At 46.7% G+C, this 6,000-nt stretch overlaps 1 long non-coding RNA gene across 1 annotated transcript in view; it reads left to right on the top strand.

The window, feature by feature from the left end:
• Nucleotides 1–871: 871 nt before the first annotated feature.
• The window catches only part of LOC140588352 (uncharacterized), a 28,948-nt gene continuing 23,819 nt past the window's right edge, over nt 872–6,000 (top strand). The window contains exon 1 of the long non-coding RNA XR_011989706.1: nt 872–979. This is a non-coding gene — a long non-coding RNA (uncharacterized lncRNA). The remainder of the gene's footprint in view (nt 980–6,000) is intronic.

Genomic DNA, 6,000 nt, shown 5'->3' with positions numbered 1-6,000 from the left:
GAAGATCTAGGCTGCTATAATGACGCTCGATTTGTATACACACGGGCATGTGGGAATTAGTTAAGTATAGAGATAAAAGCAGTGCTTTCTTTAGATAGTTAAGGCACGGCAACAAGTTCATCGGTTTCTCCTTTTACACTAACGTAGAATTACCAAATGTGGCCACCAGGTGGTGCTATTGTATAAATACAAACGGGAATATTTGCTTTTATGGAAACTTGGGGCGCACGACGCATTTGTTCTAATAATTATATCTTGTCATTCATTTAATTTGGGACAAAATCATAGGGCCTATTGTGGGGAATTAGCTGATGATGAGACCACAAAGTGCCGAATGATTTCAATGTAGATAGATCCAACCCCACATCACTTGATTTTAATTGTAATCGTGAGTCAGATGAAACGTTAATTTTGGTAATCAAGAGGGAACCTGTGGATTCGTCTAGTATGGCGAGTCGTCGCATGCTGAGGCATGACTTCGCTGTCCCGTTAAACTTTAATTCGTTTAATGATACATTCAGCGATGGAAGCATTTCCAAGAGGACGCGGGCGCCGACGCCGCCAATTCTGAGTTCACTTCGCTGTGTTGAGACCTGTATCGACTTTATTTCCAGCTTTGAATTGCTGATGTGACATGCTGCACCACTCTTAAGGAGTGGCCTAGTGTTGTTTTTAAAAGTACCATATTATTGCCGTTGATGATGGTGAGGATGATGATCAATAAAGCGTAAAATACTCTTTACACTCGCATAATCGCTTTTGCCAGATCACGGTCACTTGAAGGACTTATCCGGCTCAAACCTTTTCCTTAAATGTGCACGGGCAGCGACTAAGCATTCCATTTATCGTAGGCCTATGAAAGGGACCCAGATCCAAAGACCGATTTGCTGTTATCAAGGACGCCAAATGCTTGTTTGCCGTTGCAATGTTTTAACAGATTTTTGGAAGGCTGTCTGCGTGAACTAGAATAGTACGAGAGGTAAGCAGGACACACCGTGTAACACTGATGTTCCAATGGAAATTAAGTTTTGTACCTTAGAATGGAAACTTAATTCTGAAATTAACTTAAAACTAATGCCGTAATCGGATAGAATTTATGAAATGTCATGATTATAGGCCCTGTTAAATATTATCTCACAATAATACTGACTTATTGTGCTTACTCACAAACGCTATATTTTTTCAAATGCATTGAAAATAAGATAATTACAAACTACACTGTTTGTTTTAGCGAATGGATACGGTCACTGTTGGGATTTGCGTTGCTGCACTGAATTAATCATCACACAGTTACGTCTGACTGCCCGTCGTATTTCATTTTTTTCCCGGTGGATTAAGCACATAGGTAATAATTCCGGCTGCCATGACTTTGGATTAATTATACATCAATCTTCTGAATAATTGAGGAGAGATCCCCATGCCACAATCCTGCAAAGCAGAGCACGGATAGCCAGCTCTGATATTTAGGCATGAATACGAATGAATTAGCCGCAATGTGAGTCGCAGCGTGACATTTAACGTTCAGTAGTGATTAAGGCACCGAGAGAGAAAAAAAAAGACAAAACACAACCGATTTGGGTTGTAATACATTGTCAGCAAATTACAGGCGCGACTTCAGCGCCCAGATGGCGGTGACACGTCGGGGGTTTTAATTAGGAGGCGCCCTCGCTGAATGCCGCCGTCGTAAATAAGGCTGTCTGACACGTCTTCAGCAATATGTCAGCCCGGGCAGCTGTTAGGCTGATATCTGGCGTGCATCGGTGGCTGTCACCTGAAGTAGCGATAATTTCCCCCTGCGCCGTGACAGCCGCGACTCGGGCGGCAGCAAATCCATCAAGCGCTGGAAAAGGATCAGGCTGCTCTAGGCGTTTACATGCCGATGGTATCGAGGCCAGCATAAGCTCTGAGATATAGGATGCCTAGGGAGCCCTTCCCCAAGACGCCGAAAACGCCTAAGAACTACGTGGGTGTGTGTGTGTGTGTGTGTGTGCGCTTAAATTTGACTGAGATTTATGTACTTTACTGGGGGGGAATGCGGCAACAGGTCGTCGATGATATCTGTGGATGTTATTGTCTGGTCTGCAGCAGCCGCGGTGTTTCATCTTAAGAGAAACTTCCTCACGATTATTATCCATCCAAGAAAAGAAAACCGGTTAAAACACTAACTTGTTGTGTTCCCCCCACTAACTTGTTGTGTTCTCCCCCCGTCGAGATTCAGGATTGTTGTGGCTTCCGTTGCGTTCGCTGTTTCTCCGTGATCATTAAACTAGGGAGATCATAAGGAATGTGACTCATCCTCTAGCGTCTTTGTTGTGAAAACCGAAAGGGGTGAATCGCAAAATCTTTCTCCTTTATGATTGTATATCTCTAGTAAAGGGTGGGGGATAAAGTTGTAGAGTGCTCCCCCCTTTACAAATACAACTGTCACCCTATCTCCATTTTGTGACTTGTCCTTTATAATTGCTGTGGAATAGTCCTGTTGTGTGGGGTCTAGCAGAACTTGATACCAACATCCAGTCTGAATGAAACTGATCTTGGCTACATTGTGACACATTGTCATCAAGGGCTGAAGGAAGTTCTCAGGCCTGGCCTGAGAGTGCCCTTAAAATAGGTCCTGAAAGGGAGATGGGCAGGTAGCCTGCACTGCTTTAAGTGAAAATCACTTTGGGTATCGACCTTCCATGACCCTTCTCAGCTATCCAAAGAGACGCAGTGAGTTGTACTGTGCGTGCACACCTGCAGGGTTTGGGGGTTAAATCGCACGAGTTTAAATGTCCTCCCCTGCACTTGGGTTCCCTCCCACAGTCCAAAGATGTGCAGTTAGGCTAACTTTTATCTGGGATTTGGTCATAGAGTATGATTATATGTGTATGTGCTCTACAATGGGCTAGCATTGCATCCGGGGTTCACTGCTCCACCTACAGCTGAGATGGGCTCCAGGCCCCGACTGTGACCCTGCTCGGGATAAGCGGTTAGATGATGGATAGAATTACTCCATGTCTCTGCTCCCCCCCTACCACCTGCTCCCCCCCTACCACCCCCCGACCAGAAAATGCTGGAACCCAAATTGAATTTGATTTTATTTGCTAGAGTCGACAAGACCTCAGGTGGAAACACTCTGTTTTCGTTTATTAGCCGGTCGGTTCCTCCTGGGGGTGGGGGTGGGGGGGGGGGGGTGTGTGGCTCCACTGTGAATGTGGTGTTGGCCTGCCTGCCGCTACTCCTTCATTCCTCTGCCAGGTAGCTTCCCCCCGGGGGGAATGATGGCAGACCGTGAATCCGGGAGGGCGCGCTGTCTTGTCTTTGCAGCGGGCATAAAAGTGTTTTTTTTTCAGACGCCCCAGCTCCTTCGGCGAAACGTTGAGCCATCGTTTTGGAAAGGGATCCCCTCTTTTTCATGCCGAAATGAGCACATCGTCCCAGTTTCCCGGGGAACTCGGCGTAATTGGGTCAAACATATGGACGGCCAGAAACTGGTAAAATGCAGAATGAATTTTTTTTTTTTAAAGTTCTCCAATGGGGTGCGTCAGAACAGCACGGCACGTTGATCCTACGCTGAATTAAGTGGTGCGCCGTTATTTATGGAAACGGGCTGAACGCAGGATGAGAGGAAGCCTTCCTCTGCTGTCGCATTAGTGAAGCACTGCTTCAGGCTGTGAGAGATTTCTGCTGTTCCTTAACTGTCTGTGGTTTGTTGTTGTAGTTTTGTTTTACTGTAATCTCAGAGGTTTTAAGATAGTAGCCTCCATCATAGGGGAGTCTGGTGAGCCTGCATTATACACGTTCCAGTTCAAACTGGAAGAACACCCCCCTCAGTAGAGATCTGTTTGGTAGGGTCCAGGTTAAGGGCTTCTTTCACAAGATAAATGCGAAACTGTCAGGATCAAAGTAAATATTATAGCTTCAGTCTAACAATCCTGTGCTTTTGTCTCCGTGCTTCTCTTACAACCTGGTAGTTGAACATTAAATGTGACAGAATGCCACTAAAAGACGTTCTTTTAAAAAAACTGACCTGTAATATTTTTCCGTGTCGCCGTCGATCTTGCCAGTGGGCGATACAAAGCCGACAGGAAAGCAGATGGATCTGAATGACTGGGAATGGTATTGTTGTTTTTTTTTTTTTGCACTGATGCAACTCGAGTAGGTTTCTGCGGGACCAGAGGTGCCGCCCCGCCTTCTGGAAACGGCATCTCAGCGGCCCATTGTTCCCAGTCTGACACTGATGGCTGTCGTTTCTCCGGGGAGGATTCTGGAACGTCAGAACATTCTGTAGGCTGTGGTTTGGTTAAAGGGTGACAGTGGGGAGACTCTATCAGGTGACAGAAAGGCTCCTTACCCAGCTACAGAAGCTGACAGATACACACATTCCTCTTTAAAAGTGTGTAGGCTGAGGTCTCATTATATAGCTGCACTGCTGTCTGAGCTTGTATGTTTTTGTTTCAGTAGGAAAGTTCTCTATGGCTTCCAGGGGCTGCACTTCAGATGGATTCCCTCCGTGTGTGTGTGTGTGTGTGTGTGTGTATGTGTGTGTGTGAGAAGCTGGGTTTGCACTGACCTCCAGTGCATGGTTGGCTTAACAGCGTACAGTTTTCCAGTCACACCCTGGAGTACCAGGGGAATGGTTGAATGGTCTGAGGTATTTTGATGACCTCAATGCCCTAAACTGCCGTTAAAGTCCCCTTGGTGCTCTGAGCCTATGTACCCTTTAATAATTAAGATTACCAGACTCCACCCCTATAAATATGTACAGAACACGACCTCCTAAGGTTCTGTCTCTCTCCATAAACCTCAGGCTCGTGCATTCAATATGTTTAGGGGTTTACTGGGGTGTGTTGCTGTTGTTCGCTGAAGAACGGCTTGTGATTGTCTTTATGTTTGCCATCCATTACTTATTCATTTCCTGGACCTGTTTCTGTCTGTCTGCACAATCGGACCTGCAGCCACGAGCCCCACTGCACGCTGTAGGGGCAGCAGGCCTTTGAGCAGGTCCTTCTCGGGGGCTTCATTTGACTGGAGTTCCATGCATCCATGCAGTCTTTGCTTTCTGGTCTCCATAGTGATGTGAACGCTACTTACTTGGGGGTGTTGCAACAGGTATAGTCCCTCTGTGATGTACTGTGATGCTCGTTCTGCACAAGCACTGCAATCCTCCCCCCAGCCATGGAAGAATCCTTGTGATCGCTGCGTTCTGACACATCGTATCGCCGTAGCAACTTGGCGATATCCTCCAGTGCTGTTGGTGGGGGGTGTTGCCACGGCGACATGGGCGGAGATTTGCTTGACTCGTGTGCCTGATGTTTATTTCATTTGGAAGCGCAAAAGAGTTAATTTCCTTCCCAACTGTGCTGAATACTTTCCAACGCCTCGCGTCACGTTTCTCTGTTTGGACGTTGAATGTATTTTCTGAGTGGGATGGCATCTTCACACCGATGTTCTGATAATTTCTGCATCTGGAGCAGAGAAACCTCAACCTCCTTCACAGGGAGGGTCAGTAGTTTGAATTTCACAGTCATTGTATTTATAATCGTTAAAATATTTTTTAAATTACCCCACAACCTTGACCAGGATAAGTGGTTAGATGTATATTTAGGGTTTGTCATGAACAGTGAAGCACAAACGGTGACAGACGTTGGCGTTCTAAATGTCAGTTCTGTGATGAGTTTGGGACCTTTTGATATATTATTTTGGATTCACTTTCACCCACCTCTTGCACCAAAGTCAGGCACTGCCTCCCTCTCACCGGGCGGGCCGACGCCCACGGCACACCGAATTCCACCGGCTGTCAGGAAGACGGGGAGAGTTTTTTTTCCGGTGGGTGGATCGGACGCCCTCGCTCTCTTTATCGCATGCCTGGTCTTCCGGCTGCGAGTTGCTTAATAAATAATGCAGACTTGCACGTGATCCTGTGAGGCCTTCTCCTGCTCTCCTGGAGATGGGGAGGCCTTAGTCACCCAACATCCCCCCCCCCAAGTTCCCACTACTTCCAGCTGTAGCCTCCAA

The sequence above is a fragment of the Paramormyrops kingsleyae genome, chromosome 3, assembly GCF_048594095.1.
Source record: "Paramormyrops kingsleyae isolate MSU_618 chromosome 3, PKINGS_0.4, whole genome shotgun sequence".
Lineage (NCBI taxonomy): Eukaryota > Metazoa > Chordata > Actinopteri > Osteoglossiformes > Mormyridae > Paramormyrops > Paramormyrops kingsleyae.
The sequence above is the reverse complement of the archived record's forward strand: the minus strand, read 5'-3'. Positions and strand labels throughout refer to the sequence as shown.